Below are 26,432 nucleotides of genomic sequence, written 5' to 3'. Positions count from 1 at the left end.
GCTGTCAACCAAAAGAGCCAAAAACAGACTAAGGTAACTTCAAAATGGTTACAAGATTGCTATACAGAGATCATGGCTGTCACCAAAAAGAGCCAAAAACAAACTAAGGTAACTTCAAAATGGTAACAAGATTGCTATACAGAGATCATGACTATCAACAAAAAGAGCCAAAAACAGACTAAGGTAACTTCAAAATGGTAACAAGATTGCTATACAGAGATCATGGCTGTCAACAAAAAGAGCCAAAAACAGACTAAGGTAACTTCAAAATGGTTACAAGATTGCTAAACAGAGATCATGACTATCAACAAAAAGAGCCAAAAACAGACTAAGGTAACTTCAAAATGGTTGCAAGATTGCTATACAGAGATCATAGCTGTCAACAAAAAGAGCCAAAAACAAACTAAGGTAACTTCAAAATGGTTACAAGATTGCTATACAGAGATCATGACTATCAACAAAAAGAGCCAAAAACAGACTAAGGTAACTTCAAAATGGTAACAAGATTGCTATACAGAGATCATGGCTGTCAACAAAAAGAGCCAAAAACAAACTAAGGTAACTTCAAAATGGTAACAAGATTGCTATACAGAGATCATAGCGGACAACAAAAAGAGCCAAAAACAGACTAAGGTAACTTCAAAATGGTTACAAGATTGCTATACAGAGATCATGGCTGTCAACCAAAAGAGCCAAAAACAGACTAAGGTAACTTCAAAATGGTAACAAGATTGCTATACAGAGATCATGGCTGTCAACAAAAAGAGCCAAAAACAAACTAAGATAACTTCAAAATGGTTACAAGATTGCTATACAGAGATCATGGCTGTCAACAAAAAGAGCCAAAAACAGACAAAGATAACTTCAAAATGGTTACAAGATTGCTATACAGAGATCATGGCTATCACCAAAAAGAGCCAAAAACAGACTAAGATAACTTCAAAATGGTTACAAGATTGCTATACAGAGATCATGGCTGTCACCAAAAAGAGCCAAAAACAAACTAAGATAACTTCAAAATGGTTACAAGATTGCTATACAGAGATCATGGCTGTCACCAAAAAGAGCCAAAAACAGACTAAGATAACTTCAAAATGGTAACAAGATTACTATACAGAGATCATGGCTGTCAACAAAAAGAGCCAAAAACAAACTAAGGTAACTTCAAAATGGTTACAAGATTGCTATACAGAGATCATGGCTGTCAACAAAAAGAGCCAAAAACAAACAAAGGTAACTTCAAAATGGTTACAAGATTGCTATACAGAGATCATGGCTGTCAACAAAAAGAGCCAAAAACAAACAAAGGTAACATCAAAATGGTAACAAGATTACTATACAGAGATCATGGCTGTCAACAAAAAGAGCCAAAAACAAACTAAGGTAACTTCAAAATGGTTACAAGATTGCTATACAGAGATCATGGCTGTCAACAAAAAGAGCCAAAAACAAACAAAGGTAACATCAAAATGGTAACAAGATTACTATACAGAGATCATGGCTGTCAACAAAAAGAGCCAAAAACAAACTAAGGTAACTTCAAAATGGTTACAAGATTGCTATACAGAGATCATGGCTGTCAACAAAAAGAGCCAAAAACAAACTAAGATAACTTCAAAATGGTAACAAGATTGCTATACAGAGATCATGGCTGTCAACAAAAAGAGCCAAAAACAGACTAAGGTAACGTCAAAATGGTTACAAAATTGCTATACAGAGATCATCGCTGTCAACAAAAAGAGCCAAAAACAAACTAAGGTAACTTCAAAATGGTAACAAGATTACTATACAGAGATCATGGCTGTCAACAAAAAGAGCCAAAAACAAACTAAGGTAACTTCAAAATGGTTACAAGATTACTATACAGAGATCATCGCTGTCAACAAAAAGAGCCAAAAACAAACTAAGGTAACTTCAAAATGGTAACAAGATTGCTATACAGAGATCATGGCTGTCAACAAAAAGAGCCAAAAACAAACTAAGGTAACGTCAAAATGGTTACAAGATTGCTATAGAGAGATCATGGCTGTCAACAAAAAGAGCCAAAAACAGACTAAGGTAACATCAAAATGGTTGCAAGATTGCTATACAGAGATCATCGCTGTCAACAAAAAGAGCCAAAAACAAACTAAGGTAACTTCAAAATGGTAACAAGATTGCTATACAGAGATCATGGCTGTCAACAAAAAGAGCCAAAACAAACTAAGGTAACTTCAAAATGGTTACAAGATTGCTATACAGAGATCATGGCTGTCAACAAAAAGAGCCAAAAACAGACTAAGGTAACTTCAAAATGGTTGCAAGATTGCTATACAGAGATCATAGCTGTCAACAAAAAGAGCCAAAAACAAACTAAGGTAACTTCAAAATGGTTACAAAATTGCTATACAGAGATCATCGCTGTCAACAAAAAGAGCCAAAAACAAACTAAGGTAACTTCAAAATGGTAACAAGATTGCTATACAGAGATCATGGCTGTCAACAAAAAGAGCCAAAAACAAACTAAGGTAACTTCAAAATGGTTACAAGATTGCTATACAGAGATCATAGCTGTCAACAAAAAGAGCCAAAAACAAACTAAGGTAACGTCAAAATGGTTACAAGATTGCTATTCAGAGATCATGGCTGTCAACAAAAAGAGCCAAAAACAAACTAAGGTAACGTCAAAATGGTTACAAGATTGCTATAGAGAGATCATGGCTGTCAACAAAAAGAGCCAAAAACAGACTAAGGTAACATCAAAATGGTTACAAGATTACTATACAGAGATCATGGCTGTCAACCAAAAGAGCCAAAAACAGACTAAGGTAACATCAAAATGGTTACAAGATTACTATACAGAGATCATGGCTGTCAACAAAAAGAGCCAAAAACAGACTAAGGTAACGTCAAAATGGTTACAAAATTGCTATACAGAGATCATGGCTGTCAACAAAAAGAGCCAAAAACAAACTAAGGTAACTTCAAAATGGTTACAAGATTACTATACAGAGATCATGGCTGTCAACAAAAAGAGCCAAAAACAGACTAAGGTACATCAAAATGGTTACAAGATTACTATACAGAGATCATGGCTGTCAACAAAAAGAGCCAAAAACAGACTAAGGTAACTTCAAAATGGTTACAAGATTGCTATACAGAGATCATGGCTGTCAACAAAAAGAGCCAAAAACAGACTAAGGTAACTTCAAAATGGTTACAAGATTACTATACAGAGATCATGGCTGTCAACAAAAAGAGCCAAAAACAGACTAAGGTAACTTCAAAATGGTTACAAGATTACTATACAGAGATCATGGCTGTCAACAAAAAGAGCCAAAAACAGACTAAGGTAACTTCAAAATGGTTACAAGATTACTATACAGAGGTCATGGGTTTCAACAAAAAGAGCCAAAAACAGACTAAGGTAACTTCAAAATGGTTACAAGATTGCTATACAGAGGTCATGGCTGTCAACAAAAAGAGCCAAAAACAGACTAAGGTAACATCAAAATGGTTACAAGATTACTATACAGAGATCATGGCTGTCAACAAAAAGAGCCAAAAACAGACTAAGGTAACTTCAAAATGGTTACAAGATTGCTATACAGAGATCATGGCTGTCAACAAAAAGAGCCAAAAACAGACTAAGGTAACTTCAAAATGGTTACAAGATTGCTATAGAGAGATCATGGCTGTCAACAAAAAGAGCCAAAAACAAACTAAGGTAACTTCAAAATGGTTACAAGATTGCTATACAGAGATCATGGCTGTCAACAAAAAGAGCCAAAAACAGACTAAGGTAACATCAAAATGGTAACAAGATTACTATACAGAGATCATGGCTGTCAACAAAAAGAGCCAAAAACAGACTAAGGTAACTTCAAAATGGTTACAAGATTACTATACAGAGATCATGGCTGTCAACAAAAAGAGCCAAAAACAGACTAAGGTAACTTCAAAATGGTTACAAGATTACTATACAGAGGTCATGGGTTTCAACAAAAAGAGCCAAAAACAGACTAAGGTAACTTCAAAATGGTTACAAGATTGCTATACAGAGGTCATGGGTTTCAACAAAAAGAGCCAAAAACAAACTAAGGTAGATTCAAAATGGTTACAAGATTGCTATACAGAGATCATGACTATCAACAAAAAGAGCCAAAAACAGACTAAGGTAACTTCAAAATGGTTACAAGATTACTATACAGAGATCATGGCTGTCAACAAAAAGAGCCAAAACAGACTAAGGTAACTTCAAAATGGTTACAAGATTGCTATACAGAGATCATGGCTGTCAACAAAAAGAGCCAAAAACAGACTAAGGTAACTTCAAAATGGTTACAAGATTGCTATACAGAGATCATGGCTGTCAACAAAAAGAGCCAAAAACAGACTAAGGTAACTTCAAAATGGTTACAAGATTACTATACAGAGATCATCGCTGTCAACAAAAAGAGCCAAAAACAGACTAAGGTAACATCAAAATGGTTACAAGATTGCTATACAGAGATCATGGCTGTCAACAAAAAGAGCCAAAAACAGACTAAGGTAACTTCAAAATGGTTACAAGATTACTATACAGAGGTCATGGGTTTCAACAAAAAGAGCCAAAAACAGACTAAGGTAACTTCAAAATGGTTACAAGATTGCTATACAGAGGTCATGGGTTTCAACAAAAAGAGCCAAAAACAAACTAAGGTAGATTCAAAATGGTTACAAGATTGCTATACAGAGATCATGACTATCAACAAAAAGAGCCAAAAACAGACTAAGGTACTTCAAAATGGTTACAAGATTACTATACAGAGATCATGGCTGTCAACAAAAAGAGCCAAAAAACAGACTAAGGTAACTTCAAAATGGTTACAAGATTGCTATACAGAGATCATGGCTGTCAACAAAAAGAGCCAAAAACAGACTAAGGTAACTTCAAAATGGTTACAAGATTGCTATACAGAGATCATGGCTGTCAACAAAAAGAGCCAAAAACAGACTAAGGTAACTTCAAAATGGTTACAAGATTACTATACAGAGATCATCGCTGTCAACAAAAAGAGCAAAAACAGACTAAGGTAACATCAAAATGGTTACAAGATTGCTATTCAGAGATCATGGCTGTCAACAAAAAGAGCCAAAAACAGACTAAGGTAACTTCAAAATGGTTACAAGATTGCTATACAGAGATCATGCTGTCAACAAAAAGAGCCAAAAACAGACTAAGGTAACTACAAAATGGTAACAAGATTGCTATACAGAGATCATCGCTGTCAACAAAAAGATCATGGCTGTCAATAAAAAGAGCCAAAAACAGACTAAGGTAACTTCAAAATGGTTACAAGATTGCTATACAGAGATCATCGCTGTCAACAAAAAGAGCCAAAAACAGACTAAGGTAACTACAAAATGGTAACAAGATTGCTATACAGAGATCATCGCTGTCAACAAAAAGATCATGGCTGTCAATAAAAAGAGCCAAAAACAGACTAAGGTAACTTCAAAATGGTTACAAGATTGCTATACAGAGATCATGGCTGTCAACAAAAAGAGCCAAAAACAGACTAAGGTAACTACAAAATGGTTACAAGATTGCTATACAGAGATCATGGCTGTCAACAAAAAGAGTCATAAACAGACAAAGGTAACTACAAAATGGTTACAAGATTACCAACAGAGATCATGGCTGTCAACAAAAAGAGCCAAAAACAGACTAAGGTAACTTCAAAATGGTTACAAGATTGCTATACAGAGATCATGGCTGTCAACAAAAAGAGCCAAAAACAAACTAAGGTAACTTCAAAATGGTTGCAAGATTGCTATACAGAGATCATGGCTGTCAACAAAAAGAGCCAAAAACAGACTAAGGTAACTTCAAAATGGTAACAAGATTGCTATACAGAGATCATGGCTGTCAACCAAAAAGAGCCAAAAACAAACTAAGGTAACTTCAAAATGGTAACAAGATTGCTATACAGAGATCATGGCTGTCAACAAAAGAGCCAAAAACAGACTCAGGTAACTTCAAAATGGTAACAAGATTGCTAAACAGAGATCATGGCTGTCACAAAAAGAGCCAAAACAAACTAAGGTAACTTCAAATGGTTACAAGATTGCTATACAGAGATCATGGCTGTCAACAAAAAGAGCCAAAAACAGACTAAGGTAACTTCAAAATGTTGCAAGATTGCTATACAGAGATCATGGCTGTCAACAAAAAGAGCCAAAAACAGACTAAGGTAACTTCAAAATGGTTACAAGATTGCTATACAGAGATCATGGCTGTCAACCAAAAGAGCAAAAAACAACTAAGGTAACTTCAAAATGGTAACAAGATTGCTATACAGAGATCATGGCTGTCAACAAAAAGAGCCAAAAACAAACTAAGGTAACTTCAAAATGGTAACAAGATTGCTATAGAGAGATCATGGCTGTCAACAAAAGAGCCAAAAACAGACTAAGGTAACTTCAAAATGGTTACAAGATTGCTATACAGAGATCATGGCTGTCACCAAAAAGAGCCAAAACAAAACTAAGGTAACTTCAAAATGGTAACAAGATTGCTATACAGAGATCATGGCTGTCAACCAAAAGAGCCAAAAACAGACTAAGGTAACTTCAAAATGGTTACAAGATTGCTATACAGAGATCATGGCTGTCACCAAAAGAGCCAAAAACAAACTAAGGTAACTTCAAAATGGTACAAGATTGCTATACAGCGATCATGACTATCAACAAAAAGAGCCAAAAAACAGACTAAGGTAACTTCAAAATGGTAACAAGATTGCTATACAGAGATCATGGCTGTCAACAAAAAGAGCCAAAAACAGACTAAGATAACTTCAAAATGGTTACAAGATTGCTAAACAGAGATCATGACTATCAACAAAAAGAGCCAAAAACAGACTAAGGTAACTTCAAAATGGTTGCAAGATTGCTATACAGAGATCATGGCTGTCAACAAAAAGAGCAAAAACAAACTAAGGTAATTCAAAATGGTTACAAGATTGCTATACAGAGATCATGACTATCAACAAAAAGAGCAAAAAACAGACTAAGGTAACTTCAAAATGGTAACAAGATTGCTATACAGAGATCATAGCGGTCAACAAAAAGAGCCAAAAACAAACTAAGGTAACTTCAAAATGGTAACAAGATTGCTATACAGAGATCATAGCGGTCAACAAAAAGAGCCAAAAACAGACTAAGGTAACTTCAAAATGGTTACAAGATTGCTATACAGAGATCAGGCTGTCAACAAAAAAGAGCCAAAAACAAACTAAGGTAACTTCAAAATGGTTACAAGATTGCTATACAGAGATCATAGCTGTCAACAAAAAGAGCCAAAAACAAACTAAGGTAACGTCAAAATGGTACAAGATTGCTATACAGAGATCATGGCGTGTCAACAAAAAGAGCCAAAAACAAACTAAGGTAACGTCAAAATGGTTACAAGATTGCTATAGAGAGATCATGGCTGTCAACAAAAAGAGCCAAAAACAGACTAAGGTAACATCAAAATGGTTACAAGATTACTTACAGAGATCATGGCTGTCAACCAAAAGAGCAAAAAACAGACTAAGGTAACATCAAAATGGTTACAAGATTACTATACAGAGATCATGGCTGTCAACAAAAAGAGCCAAAAACAGACTAAGGTAACGTCAAAATGGTTACAAAATTGCTATACAGAGATCATGGCTGTCAACAAAAAGAGCCAAAAACAAACTAAGGTAACTTCAAAATGGTTACGTTACAAGATTGCTATACAGAGATCATAGCTGTCAACAAAAAGAGCCAAAAAACAACTAAGGTAACGTCAAAATGGTTACAAGATTGCTATTCAGAGATCATGGCTGTCAACAAAAAGAGCCAAAACAAAAACTAAGGTAACGTCAAAATGGTTACAAGATTGCTATACAGAGATCATGGCTGTCAACAAAAAGAGCCAAAAACAGACTAAGGTAACATCAAAATGGTTACAAGATTACTATACAGAGATCATGGCTGTCAACCAAAAGAGCAAAAAACAGACTAAGGTAACATCAAAATGGTTACAAGATTATATACAGAGATCATGGCTGTCAACAAAAAGAGCCAAAAACAGACAAGGTAACGTCAAAATGGTTACAAAATTGCTATACAGAGATCATGGCTGTCAACAAAAAGAGCCAAAAACAAACTAAGGTAACTTCAAAATGGTTACAAGATTACTATACAGAGGATCATAGCTGTCAACAAAAAGAGCCAAAAACAAACTAAGGTAACGTCAAAATGGTTACAAGATTGCTATTCAGAGATCATGGCTGTCAACAAAAAAGAGCCAAAACAAACTAAGGTAACGTCAAAATGGTTACAAGATTGCTATAGAGAGATCATGGCTGTCAACAAAAAGAGCCAAAAACAGACTAAGGTAACATCAAAATGGTTACAAGATTACTATACAGAGATCATGGCTGTCAACAAAAGAGCAAAAAACAGACTAAGGTAACATCAAAATGGTTACAAGATTACTATACAGAGATCATGGCTGTCAACAAAAAGAGCCAAAAACAGACTAAGGTAACGTCAAAATGGTTACAAAATTGCTATACAGAGATCATGGCTGTCAACAAAAAGAGCCAAAAAAACAAACTAAGGTAACTTCAAAATGGTTACAAGATTACTATACAGAGATCAGGCTGTCAACAAAAAAGAGCCAAAAACAGACTAAGGTAACATCAAAATGGTTACAAGATTACTATACAGAGATCATGGCTGTCAACAAAAAGAGCCAAAAACAGACTAAGGTAACTTCAAAATGGTTACAAGATTGCTATACAGAGATCATGGCTGTCACAAAAAGAGCCAAAAACAGACTAAGGTAACATCAAAATGGTTACAAGATTACTATACAGAGATCATGGCTGTCAACAAAAAGAGCCAAAAAACAGACTAAGGTAACTTCAAAATGGTTACAAGATTACTATAAGAGATCATGGCTGTCAACAAAAAGAGCCAAAAACAGACTAAGGTAACTTCAAAATGGTTACAAGAACTATACAGAGGTCATGGGTTTCAACAAAAAGAGCCAAAAACAGACTAAGGTAACTTCAAAATGGTTACAAGATTGCTATACAGAGGTCATGGCTGTCAACAAAAAGAGCCAAAAACAGACTAAGGTAACATCAAAATGGTTACAAGATTACTATACAGAGATCATGGCTGTCAACAAAAAGAGCCAAAAACAGACTAAGGTAACTTCAAAATGGTTACAAGATTGCTATACAGAGATCATGGCTGTCAACAAAAGAGCCAAAAAACAGACTAAGGTAACTTCAAAATGGTTACAAGATTGCTATAGAGAGATCATGGCTGTCAACAAAAGAGCCAAAAACAAAAACTAAGGTAACTTCAAAATGGTTACAAGATTGCTATACAGAGATCATGGCTGTCAACAAAAAGAGCCAAAAACAGACTAAGGTAACATCAAAATGGTAACAAGATTACTATACAGAGATCATGGCTGTCAACAAAAAGAGCCAAAAACAGACTAAGGTAACTTCAAAATGGTTACAAGATTACTATACAGAGATCCATGGCTGTCAACAAAAAGAGCCAAAAACAGACTAAGGTAACTTCAAAATGGTTACAAGATTACTATACAGAGGTCATGGGTTTCAACAAAAAGAGCCAAAAAACAGACTAAGGTAACTTCAAAATGGTTACAAGATTGCTATACAGAGGTCATGGGTTTCAACAAAAAGAGCCAAAAACAAACTAAGGTAGATTCAAAATGGTTACAAGATTGCTATACAGAGATCATGACTATCAACAAAAAGAGCCAAAAACAGACTAAGGTAACTTCAAAATGGTTACAAGATTACTATACAGAGATCATGGCTGACAACAAAAAGAGCCAAAAACAGACTAAGGTAACTTCAAATGGTTACAAGATTGCTATACGAGATCATGGCTGTCAACAAAAAGAGCCAAAAACAGACTAAGGTAACTCAAAATGGTTACAAGATTGCTATACAGAGATCATGGCTGTCAACAAAAAGAGCCAAAAAACAGACTAAGGTAACTTCAAAATGGTTACAAGATTACTATACAGAGATCATCGCTGTCAACAAAAAGAGCCAAAAAACAGACTAAGGTAACATCAAAATGGTTACAAGATTGCTATACAGAGATCATGGCTGTCAACAAAAAGAGCCAAAAAACAGACTAAGGTAACTCAAAATGGTTACAAGATTACTATACAGAGTCATGGGTTTCAACAAAAAGAGCCAAAAACAGACTAAGGTAACTTCAAAATGGTTACAAGATTGCTATACAGAGGTCATGGGTTTCAACAAAAAGAGCCAAAAAAACAAACTAAGGTAGATTCAAAATGGTTACAAGATTGCTATACAGAGATCATGACTATCAACAAAAAGAGCCAAAAACAGACTAAGGTACTTCAAAATGGTTACAAGATTACTATACAGAGATCATGGCTGTCAACAAAAAGATCCAAAAACAGACTAAGGTAACTTCAAAATGGTTACAAGATTGCTATACAGAGATCATGGCTGTCAACAAAAAGAGCCAAAAACAGACTAAGGTAACTTCAAAATGGTTACAAGCTGCTATACAGAGATCATGGCTGTCAACAAAAAGAGCCAAAAACAGACTAAGGTAACTTCAAAATGGTTACAAGATTACTATACAGAGATCATCGCTGTCAACAAAAAGAGCCAAAAAAGACTAAGGTAACATCAAAATGGTTACAAGATTGCTCTATACAGAGATCATGGCTGTCAAACAAAAAGAGCCAAAAAACAGACTAAGGTAACTTCAAAATGGTTACAAGATTGCTATACAGAGATCATCGCTCTGTCAACAAAAAAGAGCCAAAAAACAGACTAAGGTAACTACAAAATGGTAACAAGATTGCTATACAGAGATCATCGCTGTCAACAAAAAGATCATGGCTGTCAATAAAAAGAGCCAAAAACAGACTAAGGTAACTTCAAAATGGTTACAAGATTGCTATACAGAGATCATCGCTGTCAACAAAAAGAGCCAAAAACAGACTAAGGTAACTACAAAATGGTAACAAGATTGCTATACAGAGATCATCGCTGTCAACAAAAAAGATCATCGCTGTCAACAAAAAGAGCCAAAAACAGACTAAGGTAACTTCAAAATGGTTACAAGATTGCTATACAGAGATCATGGTCTGTCAACAAAAAGAGCCAAAAACAGACTAAGGTAACTACAAAATGGTTACAAGATTGCTATACAGAGATCATGGCTGTCAACAAAAAGAGTCATAACAGACAAAGGTAACTACAAAAGGTTACAAGATTACAACAGAGATCATGGCTGTCAACAAAAAGAGCCAAAAACAGACTAAGGTAACTTCAAAATGGTTACAAGATTGCTATACAGAGATCATGGCTGTCAACAAAAAGAGCCAAAAACAAACTAAGGTAACTTCAAAATGGTTGCAAGATTGCTATACAGAGATCATGGCTGTCAACAAAAAGAGCCAAAAACAGACTAAGGTAACTTCAAAATGGTAACAAGATTGCTATACAGAGATCATGGCTGTCAAACCAAAAAGAGCCAAAAACAAACTAACGGTAACTTCAAAATGTAACAAGATTGCTATACAGAGATCATGGCTGTCAACAAAAAGAGCCAAAAACAGACTCAGGTAACTTCAAAATGGTAACAAGATTGCTAAACAGAGATCTGGCTGTCACCAAAAAGAGCCAAAAACAAACTAAGGTAACTTCAAAATGGTTACAAGATTGCTATACAGAGATCATGGCTGTCAACAAAAAGAGCCAAAAACAGACTAAGGTAACTTCAAAATGGTTACAAGATTGCTATACAGAGATCATGGCTGTCAACAAAAAGAGCCAAAAACAGACTAAGGTAACTTCAAATGTACAAGATTGCTATACAGAGATCATGGCTGTCAACCAAAAAGAGCAAAAACAAACTAAGGTAACTTCAAAATGGTAACAAGATGCTATACAGAATTTATTCTAGCACACCGGATAGGCATTTCCGGTGAATTCAGCCGTGCTGGAAAACTCCATCTGGCATCCCCCCATGCCAGATGAGTCACGCGCTGTGACGTAATAATTTCAATTTCTTTTATAATACACTTTATGTAATCATAATTATGAGATTTAAACAGATGAGTTCCATTAACATCACCTTTACAAAAATAAACTTTAAAATACAAATAAATAACCCTTAAAAGACGTGATGTCGAAGGAACTTATTGACGTATGCAGTGAATACAAATTACTGCGCGTCATGACGTCAGTAAACATCATCGCACACGCTTATTGGTGATACGTACAAAAATGTGTGTCCGTTCCGGATCGAAAAATCCGACCCTCGGGCACGCTGCGTAGCCGGTAACTCGGCAAACCTCGTTACCTGGCAACGCAGGTGCCCTCGGGTCGGATTTTTCGATCCGGAACGAAAACACATGACAGATATTATAACTCCAGAAAGGAAAGGACATATTGACTTTCATTTCATACAGCTGCGTTGTAGCTGATATTTGTTCAAATGCTAGAATATTGTTTTATCTTTATTTCTAGTAGAACTTAATATTACTGTTCTCTTCTTTCTTACAGAAGGAGTTGCAGCGAGCATATTAGCAGTTTTATTTCCAATTGAACATAATCTGGTTCATATGTTTACGAAATGATTTTAAAATATATCTGAAAGCATTGATATGTGGGTTATTTTGTCTTCATTGTATGGTACAACTAGATTTAATTTGTTTTATCTAAGTATGACTTATATTCAACCAATATTAGAAACGCGGCGTAACTCTATTTGCACTGTACGTGTACGGGTGGACTTTATGTGCATCAGTTATATGAGTAATATTATACATACTGATTACTTAACTGGCGCCGAGAAGATAATAACCGCAGAAAGAGATTTCAGTAAACTAATAACAGTACATATAGATTTCAACTATTTACAGCACACACAGATAAACATATTCTTACACAGGAACACTAGAAGTGCTCATCTATTTTAATCAACATTTCACTATTATTAATTTTTAATGAATTATTTCCTGGAATAGCTGAATTGAATAAGTGCCCTTTCTATATACATGCATCCGTCATGGTTTTCAATTTAATGCAAAATGTTGGTGAAGCCCCTGTCCCACCTAGCCGCATTGCCACTGCGATTGCACGGCGTTGCTAAATTTCACGCGCGTTCTCTGCACTCAAACTGCGCTGTCAGCGTGTTATTTTGCACTGCCTTCAAAAACTATATCTCCATCAGTTCCCCATTCTTCCATTTGCTCTCGAACAATTTGAGACCATGATGCAACCGTCTGGCTTCGTCCAACCATGGTCGAACCAAACGCCTCATACGCCTTGGGGTCCTTCTCCATCCTCGTCTTAGAATGTGAATCAAAGCGTCTGCGTCGTCCTGGATCTGCCGGACCTGCATATAGGCAAGCTCCTGCTTGCCGTTGCACATCAGCCATGGTGAAATGAATGCTTTGTTTTACATATAACCGTTGTATGAGCGTGGTAAGAAAAATAAAACTCATTGTAAGCGCCGTAGACGCGCCGTAAAAGCGTGATAGGGACGCAGTGTCATCTCTGAGAACGCCGAACGATCACCGCGTAAGCGCCACTGAAACCCATTACATTCGAACTGCGTCCTCTGTGCGCGCCTGCGACGATCCTGTGGCGTTGTAGGAGACCTAATTGCGCTGCTACGGCGACCTCACGGCGATCCCACTGCCCTCTTATCAGAACGCCGAGCGACGGCGTTTGTTTTGGGCATGCGCCTTAATTCACCTTGAATAAATTAAAAAACAGAGAGAAGAAAAAAATCAAAAAAAATATTTAAATATTATATAGCTAAAATTCAGCTTTTCCCACTCGTGGTGGCATAAATCAGGGGAGATCAATGCGAAGGATATTGGTTATTTGATGGAACTTTCATTCTACTGTATGGAATTATTGTCGTTATATGACGGGCCTTTCATTTTCATTCTACTTTCGAATTTACTCTTCAATGTTGCCACAGTGTTCTTGACGCGCTATGCCAGACGCATATATGAAGGCACACAACTCTTGCTAAAAGAAAAATCAGTGTATTATAATACAACGATTTTCATCAAATGTAAGGATATCGGTCCAAGATCGTTTTTCGATATCAATATGATGATTGAAAATATGCCAGTCGAATTTTGAACGCAAATATTTTCTGATCGGCTTTAAAGCACTCAAAAAGTATTCAATTTATATCAAGATTGTTCTAGTTGTTCACATATAATTTACAATTTAGCTACAGTGTACCAATACACATACGGGGATTATTACGTAAATATCGGACCGTTATCGGGTCATCATTGGGCTTATCTGCCGACATTCCGACCAGATGCGATAGCTATCCGACATGGCCACGCTCACTGGAAATTTGTATTATTCAGACTATTACAAAATATAAACCTAAATATATTACTCAATCTTAAGATAGAGAGGGCATCCTGGACGTCATCCGAGCACTTCGCATTAAATTATAATGTCTCTATAATAATTTGCAGTCACTAAATTCAGACGTAAAGGATCAGCCTTAAACGTAATGTGACATCGTTATATAAATATGTTTATCATGCACTAGTTCTTTGTTGTTGCTTTTTAGCTCGACTATTCGAAGAATAAGGAGAGCTATACTATTCACCCAAGCGTCGGCGTCGGCGTTTGCGTCACACCTTGGTTAAGGTTTTGCGTGCAAGCACACATAGGTTAATATCTCAGCAACTACTTGAGGTATTGCATTGAGACTTTATACAATGGTACTCAACCATTCAACCTACTTAATAACCCAATTTAGATAACTCTAGTTTGCATTTAATGCAAATAATAGGCCTTTATTATTTGACTTAGAAATTCTGGTTAAGGTTTGGCGTGCAAGAACACATAGGTTAATATCTCAGCAACTACCTGAGGCATTGCATTAAGACTTGATACAATGATACTCAACCATCCAACCTACTTAATTAACCAAGTTAGATAACTCTAGTTTGCAATTAATGCAAATAATTGCCCTTTATTTTTCGACTTAGAAATTCTGGTTAAGGTTTTGCGCGTAAGCACACATAGGGTAATATCTCAGCAACTAATTGAGGTGTTGCATTGAGACTTTAGACAATGGTACTCAACCATCCAACCTACTTAATTAACCAAGTAAGATGACTCTACTTTGCATTTAATGCAAATAATTCCCTTTATCATTCGACTTAGAAATTCTGGTTAAGGTTTTGCATGTAACCACATTTAAGTCAATGCCTCAGGGAATACATCATGTATTGCATTGAAACTTTAGATATGTATTCCCAACTATATAACCTACTAAATCAATGAAGTGGGATAACTCTTTTTTGAATATAATGCAAATAATGGGTGTTTATTATTTGACTTAGAAATTCTGGTTAAGGTTTTGCATGCAAGCACACATAGGTTAATATCTCAGCAATTACTTGATGTATTGCATTGAAACTTTATACAATGGCACTCAACCATCCAATCTACTTAAATAACCAAGTAAGATAACTCTAGTTTGCATTAAATTAAAAAATAGCCCCTTTTTTATTCGACATAGAAATTCTGGTTAAGGTTTTGCATGTAACCACTTTTAAGTCAATACCTCAGCGAATACATCATGTATTGCATTGAAACTTTACACACAGGCTCCAAACCATTTAACCGTCTTATTTAATCAAGTAAGATCACTCTCCCTTTCATATTATATATTTTTTGCCCCCTTATTATGCGACTTAGAAATTCTAGTTAAGGTCTTGCATTTAAGCACACATAGGATAATATCTCAGCAACTACTTGATGTATTGCATTGAGACTTTATACAATGGTATTCAACCACCCAACCTAATTGAATAACCAAGTTAGATGACTGTATTTTGCAAATAATGGCCCTTTATTATTAGACTTCAAAAATTCTGGTTAAAATTTTGCATGTAACGATATTTATGTTAATATCTCAGCACATCATGTATTGCATTGAAATATAATGTAACAGCGATCCATGCATGTTTCGCCAAAACTTTTTAATCCTTACACTGAACAGCGATGGAATAGTCGAGCGCGCTGTCTCTGTGACAGCTCTTGTTTATTTTGCAAAAAAACTAAAGATTCTGAACTCGAGCGGAACGCAGCGCTTATATTTATTAGGAAATAAATAATGCTTGGTACACATGATTTCCAAGATCAGAAAATACACTTTCTAAAGGGATAAAGGACTCTAAATATGATGTTTCATCGAATGGATTAAGTCAATTTCCAAGATTCCAATTACTGACGTTAGGAATTAAATGCGATTGTATGTATTTTTAATTTTCTTCGATTCAATTAAGGACTTAGGAAGTTGCAAACACAAACGTACAAAATCAAAGAATCTAGTTAGATTGGAAGTCTTTGTTTCAATATTTTAAATCAACGAAGTTCCATTCACTGATATTCGGTTATTAATTAAAGAATTGTATAGTAGTTTAAGGCGTCCATCAGGTTGACGCCCTGTGTTGTTATGGTGACGATGGCAGGGTCCAGGCCGCATTCCTGAACCGCAATCTAAACAATAGCAAATATATTTGACTTTCAAACACCAATGCTCTAAAACAGGTGATTTTGCAATAATCTTATCAGATGGAGAGAATTGTAATTATTGCGTTTATAATAAAAGTAAATTATCTCTTATTTGTTGTATTTCCTAAACTGTAAATTCTTCACGTACCTCATTTTAATCATTGACAGTCCAATTATTGAAACTCAATATGGTATGGGCTTTGTTGCATTTACTCACTCTTCCTTGATTTCCATTCCAAATATTGATGAACTAATTTAAATTATGTCGGTTTCAAATTTATTTTAGTATATCGAAATATAATCTGAATTTGAAATATAACGAATCTAAACTGAATACATTTATTTCGAAAGGGTCAACATTGTCAAACTTATCCCGCATAAGCGTACCTTAATTTCATTGGTCGTGCATTCCATGAGGATTCCAGAGAGCCCTCTTTGGGAAACATATTGATTATTGTCAAAAGCAGCTTCGGCTGTGAATAGTGGGAGATTGTGGCAACTCGACATCACTTAGCACGTTAGAACAAAATCAGAGTATGTAAAAGGCTTGACTCAAATGATGAAACTATAAAAAAACGGCAAACTGATAGGTTCAAAATTCATGATTTTACAAAATATCCGAATGGACTTAAGGACAAATAAGTATAGAATACCGTGTTTTCAGAAAAATCGACCCATATATAATCCAAAGTGAAACACTAATCCTAGCATGAGCCTGAATACCAATAACAGAAATACAGAAACTACCAAGTTAAGTAAATCATTAACCTCAATATATTACATACTTGATACTTGGCAATGAAAGTATGAAAACGCTCTTAGTAATGTGCGTTAATGGCTGTCTCAAAGTCCAAATACATACACTCGCTATTTATTCTATATAGTTTTCCTATGGAAAGTGATCGGGACACTTCGAAGGATTGTTAATGAAACCAGCGCATTTGTCAGCCTTATATGTATATGTTATAGGACTTAATGAATACATTTAATAGTGTTAAAGCAAATCATACTTACTGAATATGAAACACGATATATTTATTACATGTATATTTTAACGAGTAAAATATATGTTTCTATGTTATAAAGAGGAAACACTGATGATCTATGTGAAAATTAAAAGTCAAATTTGTTTCTTCAAAGTATGTCATTAACCTGTTTTCCAAACCTCCATGCTGTGGTATTATTATTGACGTGAAGAAAGTTACTCAGCACGAGAGCCTCGTGGGATGTACGATTGGTTGAGCCGGGACGCACGAATGCTCCCGGGTGTGAGCTTGATACTTTGTTGAGGAGTTGCATTGACAGTAACTTGTGTTGGCATTTGTGGGTATCTGTAAATGTAGATGCATACATATTGATACAGTATATCGGTTGAGGAGTTGCATTGACCATAACTGATGCTGGCATTGGTGGATATCTGTAAACGTACATACATACATATTGATACAGATTATCGGGTGAGGAGTTGCATTGACAGTAGCTGGTGTTGGCATTGGTGGGTATCTGTAAACGTACATACATACATATTGATACAGTATATCGGTTGAGGAGTTGCATTGACAGTAACTGATGCTGGCATTGGTGGGTATCTGTAAACGTACATGCATACATATTGATACAGTATATCGGGTGAGGAGTTGCATTGACAGTAACTAATGCTGGCATTGGTGGGTATCTGTAAACGTACATATATACATACTGATACAGTTTATCGGGTGAGGAGTTGCATTGACAGTAACTGATGCTGGCATTGGTGGGTTTCTGTAAACGTACATATATACATATTGATACAGTATACCGGTCGAGGAGTTGTCTTGACGGTAACTGATGCTGGCATTGGTGGGTATCTGTAAACGTACATGCATACATATTGATACAGTATATCGGTTGAGGAATTGTATTGACAGTAACTGATGCTGGCATTGGTGGGTATCTGTAAACGTACATACATACATATTGATACAGTATATCGGTTGAGGAGTTGCATTGACAGTAACTGATGCTGGCATTGGTGGGTATCTTTAAACGTACATACATACATACATATTGATACAGAATATCGGTTGAGGAGTTGCATTGACAGTAGCTGGTGCTGGCATTGGTGGGTATATGTAAACGTACATACATACATATTGATACAGTATATCGGTTGAGGAGTTGCATTGACAGTAACTGATGCTGGCATTGGTGGGTATCTGTAAACGTACATACATACATGCATATTGATACAGTTTATCGGGTAAGGAGTTGCATTGACAGTAGCTGGTGCTGGTATTGGTGGATATCTGTAAACGTACATGTATACAAATTGATACTGTATATCGGTTGAGGAGTTGCATTGACAGTAACTGATGCTGGCATTGGTGGGTAACTTTAAACGTACATACATACATACATATTGATACAGTATATCGGGTGAGGAGTTGCATTGACAGTAACTGATGCTGGCATTGGTGGGTATCTTTAAACGTACATACATACATACATATTGATACAGAATATCGGTTGAGGAGTTGCATTGACAGTAGCTGATGCTGGCATTGGTAGGTATCTGTAAACGTACATACATACATATTGATACAGTATATCGGTTGAGGAATTGTATTGACGGTAACTGATGCTGGCATTGGTGGGTATCTTTAAACGTACATACATACATATTGATACTGTATATCGGGTGAGGAGTTGCCTTGACAGTAACTGGTGCTGGTATTGGTGGATATCTGTAAACGTACATGCATACATATTGATACAGTATATCGGTTGAGGAGTTGCATTGACAGTAACTGATGCTGGCATTGGTGGATATCTGTAAACGTACATGCATACATATTGATACAGTATATCGGGTGAGGAGTTGCATTGACAGTAACTGAAGCTGGCATTGGTAGATATCTGTAAACGTACATGCATATATATTGATACAGTATATCGGTTGAGGAGTTGCATTGACAGTAACTGATGCTGGCATTGGTGGGTATCTTTAAGCGTACATACATACATATTGATACGGTATATCGGTTGAGGAGTTGCATTGACAGTAACTGGTGCTGACATTGGTGTGTATCTGTAAACGTTCATACATAAATGTTGGTATAGTATACCGTCAACCACATACAAAATTGATAAATATAAGATGCTTTTATTACTGAGTTAAAGATTGATACGTTATACAGAACCTACACGGACACTGACTGATGTTAACATTTGAACATGGACACTGACTGATGTTGGCATTTGAATACGGACACTGACTGATGCTGGCATTTGAACATGGACACTGACTGATGTTGGCATTGAAACACGGAGACTGACTGATGTTGGCATTTGAACACGAACACTGACTGATGCTGACATTTGAACACGGACACTGACTGATGTTGGCATTTAACACGGACACTGACTGATGTTAGAATTGAAACACGGACACTGATTGATGTTGGCATTGAAACACGGACACTGACTGATGTTGGCATTTGAACACGAACACTGACTGATGCTGACATTTGAACACGGACACTGACTGATGTTGGCATTTAACACGGACACTGACTGATGTTGGCATTGAAACATGGACACTGACTGATGTTGGCATTTGAACACGGACACTGACTGATATTGGCATTTAAACACGAACACTGACTGATGTTGGCATTTTAACACGGACACTGACTGATGTTGGCATTGAAACACGAGTACTGACTGATGTTGGCATTGAAACACGGAGACTGATTGATGTTGACATTGAAACACGGACACTGACTGATGTTGGCATTTCAACACGGACACTGACTGATGTCGGCATTTCAACACGGACACTGACTGATGTTGGCATTTGAGACTAAGTAAACACAGATATAAGTGAAACTAAAAAAAAATCGAAAAAGAGGCAGATTATTTGAAAAAAAAGAAAAGTGGACATACAATGGAAATGGTATTGTAATTGTTGATAGTTCTTCAGACTTAGGTACAGTTTTCAGTTATACAGGAAATTTAATTTAAATTAACACTATTCAACTGGAAAAGGACTGAATGTGTTAAACGGTTTGTTAAAACGCTGTAAAATTTACACCAAAATCATTATGTCAAGTGTTTGTTGTTTTTGTGATTTCTATGTTATGTTACCCATCAGTAAAACAATATGAAGACAGATAATATCATATTACAGAAAGTTTATAACCTAGCTGTAGGAGATTTTAATAAACGAGTAAAGAACTGGGTATATAACTTTAAAATAAATATAAAATTTTGCTGTTTACAAATGGTTAAAGATATGCCTGGAAGAATCCATCTTGTTTTACTCCGCAGTACTTTGTTTGCATGTTTAAGAAGATACTAACTGATTGTTTTGTACAGGAGTGGACAGCAAATGTATATTTAAGCAATGTACAAGTGTAATGGTGTATCATAATTGTAAATCACATTTTGACTATGAACATTATGTAAACGTTCTTCCAGATTACCTGACTAATTAAGAATATCCGCACTTTCATTACGTACACATCCTGGTATATATGCACGTATTCAAATCCCCCATAAACAATATTATTCGCGCTTCAAATTTATTATCATTTCTACTGTATTGTTAAGGAAACCGGTTTGGTTACGGCGGAAAATGTTTTAGGTGAGAATGTCTCGTGCTCGGTGTTTTAAGCTCCGTATATAAGGAGCATATGGGCCGTGGACTGCCACTCGAGGTTTTCATGTCAGCGTGATAGTTGGTTGCAAAAAATTTAAACTTTGTCGGAAAACGAAAATGATTTTAAAGATAGTTGTTGATGAAATAAAAGGATATTTTGATGGTAAATTTGCTGCTTTAAAAGATAATTTTCAGGAGGAGTCGGAGTGGGCGGCGGTGAACGCGAGGAAAAGGGTCAGAACAGATATTTCGATTTCATTGAAGTCTATGTCAAACAGAAAACAATTTCTTTTCAATTCTGAGGTTTTAGACATTCTTGACAACGCCACTAAGGCTATTTCTTTAAGAATTGCTTCCATGGTTGAAAACTTTCTTAGCAAAGTATAAAAAATAAGCACTTCAAAAAGTTGATAAGAATAGCCGACGCTTCTTCAGTTGGATGGGCGATCATTCTTGAGTATGAGCAAAACAGCGATGTCGAAGACGATTAACGCATACGGCGGGTCGTGGACAGAGCCAGAGCTCGTTTGGAGAAGGCGAAGAGGTCAGAGACGCCGTCAAACCAAATCCGGTCTGAAGCCCCTTACAACCAGTTCAGGAATCCTCCGGCTCCTAATTTTAGAGAGGTATGGCTCAAAATTAAAGTTGATATAACTTTGAGACGGCCCTTGTTTATTCACTTAAGTTATTTATTTATAGTACTGATCCATTGTTTTACAAGTCGATGCAAAAATGCATTGAAGCATCATTTTAATCTCAATGTTACTAGCGAGCTACAATATTTACGACACTACATATTGGATTTTGAAGATTTCTACATGTATTCATCAACACGTGCGTTTTTTCAAAGCCTTTTTCGGAGAGCATAAAGACCAGTGACGGAACAGCAGTCTCAACGGGAAGTGGTCTGTATCGAATCTGGTGGCACGGGACATTTCGCCAGCGGCTTTGTAGCATACTTGCAGCAGCATTCATAGTTGAAACAATAGTATTTACTGAATTAAAAGGTATTTATGTTGAGGGTATAAGATGGGGAGAATTTTTGGTTCTGATAAGTTTGCAGGCAAAGTGTTCATTGGCCGAAGCGATTGTCGCCTGAGCTGAATTTCTGTTTGATATGTAATACACATTTTGAGACAGTCCCTGGTTTACTAGTATGTTATCATCCGTGGAAATTTCGGTCTAGCTCATTATTGCGAGTAAGGGCATTAGAAAAGGATTCAATAATAATTTTACGTTAATTTGCCTAATTGTTTACTGCTTATAACTCTAATCGACTAGAAAGTTGCTCTATTAGTATTATCTACGCGAAAAGTCGTTTTACTTAATTAACAGTTTACGGGTTCAAACTATGTATTGTTTATTTTACCTTTCTACGAGTGTAATTAAACTTGTAAAGATAATTGTATTGCTATGTATACAAACATATAGCACGAGTTAAGCTAAGACAATTTCACAATTGTCTTTTTTGTTAATGTTTAAAAAATAATGGCGGTATACAATGCAGTGCATTCAAATATTTGGGAAATATTAATGTCCCAGAAGGCAAAACGCTATGTTTTCACTGTTGTGGAAGGGCAAGCGAGAACATGTTTCGCTACCCTCAGTTAAAAATCAACAACTTGACGATAATCCAACCATTAGTTGTGGTATGCAAGTGGCTAATTAAGTTTCATGTTGTGTTAAATACAAAGACTGGAATACCCATCACAGTGCCATTATTTTGTGATCTGCAATTGGTGGAATACCAACCACTTTTGTGCCCTGCAAGTGGTGGAATACCAACCACAGTGGTGGAATATCAATCACTTTTTGTGCTCTGCATGTGTTGGAATACCAACCACGTTTTATGCTCTGCATGTTGCAGCTGACGTAATAAACGACTTTCAAGCAGATGGCAGTGTTCGATGGTTATTGGGGTCTGGTGACGGTTTGTAAAGGGAATATAGGTTTACTTGTCTTCCACGTAGACGAATATGTTTGGGAGATATTTTTGTACACCATCAACTTATATTAAGCATTTTCAAGACCAAAATAGTGCTATAACGGATAACTCGCACGTTTCATATGACGTAATAGGATATTTTAGATATATTCTATCCCTAAATTGTTCTTTCTTTGTTAACTCCGAAATTGCTGCAAAAATAGTTTTATTACGTTGGAAAATATTTTTGATAAGTGAATAATTGCTTTACTCACGAAAACAGAGGGAGTAAAGGAGGTTATTGTCAATGCTGTGATTTAGAAGCTGAATACCTGTTCATAATTTTTTCCCATGGTTCAATGAATATTGAGCAAGATATATTTAGAGGCAGCATAGGGTTAGACCAAGTATGTTGAAATTTATGGAGATGATGAAGACTGAAAATAAGACCATGTTAAGAAACCTTAGTCTGTATTGTAAACGAGCATTGGAATGTAGAAATACTATCTTAAACAATTTTATTACAATATAAATTAATTTAATACTGGTAGAGAAATTTTAATAATCATAGATATGTTAACAATTTTTGTGTCAAAGACATGTTCTGTTGTATTTGGAATAATCACGGGACAGTAGAACCGGTCACTGGCACTGAAACATATAATATTCTACAACGTATTGCTTGCAAATCGATGTCAACAATAGTTAAATGGGTTGTAATACATGTATATGTATGGTTTGTTGACGTATGCACTCTGTTGAAAAGAGATAGAATGATTGGAGTTTAATTAAATGAACCATTCATGACTATTATCAAATATGTCGATTTTTGTAGATACAAACTCATTGACTCGATATAGCACCGTATGTACGATAACTATGTCTAAAAATACTTTTGTTTTGCGGAGATAACGCAGCAAATAACAATGGAGGTAAACAATACTTTTTTAACGTATCAAAGAAAAATGCACATTCAGTAAGCAATCCTGCTTGGCTCGATATTCTCGAGGTTCGAAGTATTTTGGAAGGTCTCTGGAATATCGAGCCAACGGGTTTCGACTGTATTTATATTGTATGAATATTTCAGCAAGGTTTACTAATCTGACGTGAAAGTTGGTATCTGCGTTTTCGATGATGTTTTGAAATAGTTAATCCTTGTGTTTAATTGTCATAACATAGTATACACATAGATATCATCGGAATACACACACACATACTTACAACAAAACGACATGTATTACACATTACTTCTTATAAACAAGCTTATTTTGTATTTTGATAATCATGAGTGTTTTCCGATAAACCAAAGGTCCGGAATGACATGTATATCAAATCACGTGAGCGTATGCGACTGCAGTCCGCTTACTGGTTTCCCAGGAAAACTATCGCTAAATTTGAATATCTTAATATGTTAATAAAACATGTTTAAAGATACGCTATATTGTACAATATGTTATGATAAACTATTTTATCTCTTTCGGTTTTTCGTTAACATTAGCATTTCAAATTGTTTTAAGGATTTTAATATAAAAACAATTTGGCAAGATATTTTGAATGCTACATCCTCGTTACCATATAACTAACAAACCATTAGTAGTCTATGTTTTTGTTTTCCTTTCTGTGTTTTTATTTGTGTGTTCTTTTGTGTTTTTGGTTGTTGTTTTTACCTGACACGTAAATGTTTACTATATTTTATATATACATAATATCATAGTCTTGATGAATGTTATTTGTATATTTCATGATATATGTATATGTTTATTTACAATGTTCTATGCACACGTCGTAATACATATTTCTGTTTCTTTTTCTGTAAAAACATCTTGAACATGTACTTGTAGACACGCTGTTAATTCATAAATCACTTTACATCACTGTGCTCTCTATATGTAATTCTAAACTGGAACAACATCGAAATGCCTGAATGACGTTATGTACATACAATTCACCCGTACACTTTCAGTGCAAATAGCGTTACGCCACCGTTCTATTATTGGTTGAAAAGTCATTATCTAATTTAAAAAAAAACTCAAGTAGTAACACACAACGTAGATACAAACACACAAATTAATGCTTTTAGGTATATTATGAAATAATTTCGTGAACAGATCAATCAGATAATGTTCTATCGGAAATACAAAATCTGCTATTATTCTCACTGCAACTCGTTCTGTAGGAAGAGAAAATTCATGTTATGTTCTATAAGAAATAAAAATAAAACTAATTAAGTAATAGCCTAAATATTATCTACAACACAGTGATACATATGATTTTTGTCATTGTGATCTTGATCACCAATCACTTATTAATGTTCTAGTATAGTAATTTCCGCTTACAACATAAAGCTTTTCCCACGTTAATATGATCATATTATAGCCGATGAAATCAGTTTAAAAACGTTGACAATGAAAGTCAATATGTTATATAAATGTTCTATCCATTCTTGAGTTTATTATCAAAATAAACATCAAACAGTGTTACGAAAATTTAAAAACTTACAACAGATATTGCATGTTTTAGGGCAAGCAAATTTTGCATATGTATGCTCTTGGCATCTACTTATGTCGCTCTGACACGCAATGACATCAAGGTCGGCACATGCTTGTGTTCCTCCATTGTTGCTGATAGTGGTTTCGATAGCAATGGTTGATGCGACAGCAGCTGTTGGTTTTGTGACAGTGGTTACCACATCTATAACAGAGAGGTTTGAAATACTTCTTGTACAAGTGCGTGAACCTTGTGTGTTGACATATGGCGGCATAATGTACGCACACAGAAATATTAACATATATGTTGACATAAGGCGGCATAATGTACACACACAGAAATACTAACTTATATGTTGACTTATAGCGGCATAATGTACGCACACAGAAATACTTACATATATGTTGACATATAGTGGCATAATGTACGCACACAGAGATACTAACATATATGTTGACATATGGTGGCATAATGTACGCACACAGAAATTCCTACATATATGTTGACATATGAAGGCTTTATGTAGTAGTTCGTAGTTCACGAGGTGATCTTTTTTGCTATCCTACACTAAAACATTTTTTTTTATTATATACGTTCAATGGTTATCAAATAACATTCAATTGTGATTTTTTAGAAAACCGCACCTGATTATATGCGATCGTAGCGTTTTATATAAAAAACGACATTGTTGAAATGTGTCCCATTTCTTTGCGCGCATATTTTTTATTTAAACGTGAAAGCGAGCTTAAAGTTTAAAAGTGATAATATCCTA

Source organism: Mya arenaria, chromosome 7 (genome assembly GCF_026914265.1).
Source record: "Mya arenaria isolate MELC-2E11 chromosome 7, ASM2691426v1".
Taxonomy (NCBI): Eukaryota; Metazoa; Mollusca; class Bivalvia; order Myida; family Myidae; genus Mya; species Mya arenaria.
This window is presented reverse-complemented; position numbering follows the sequence as displayed.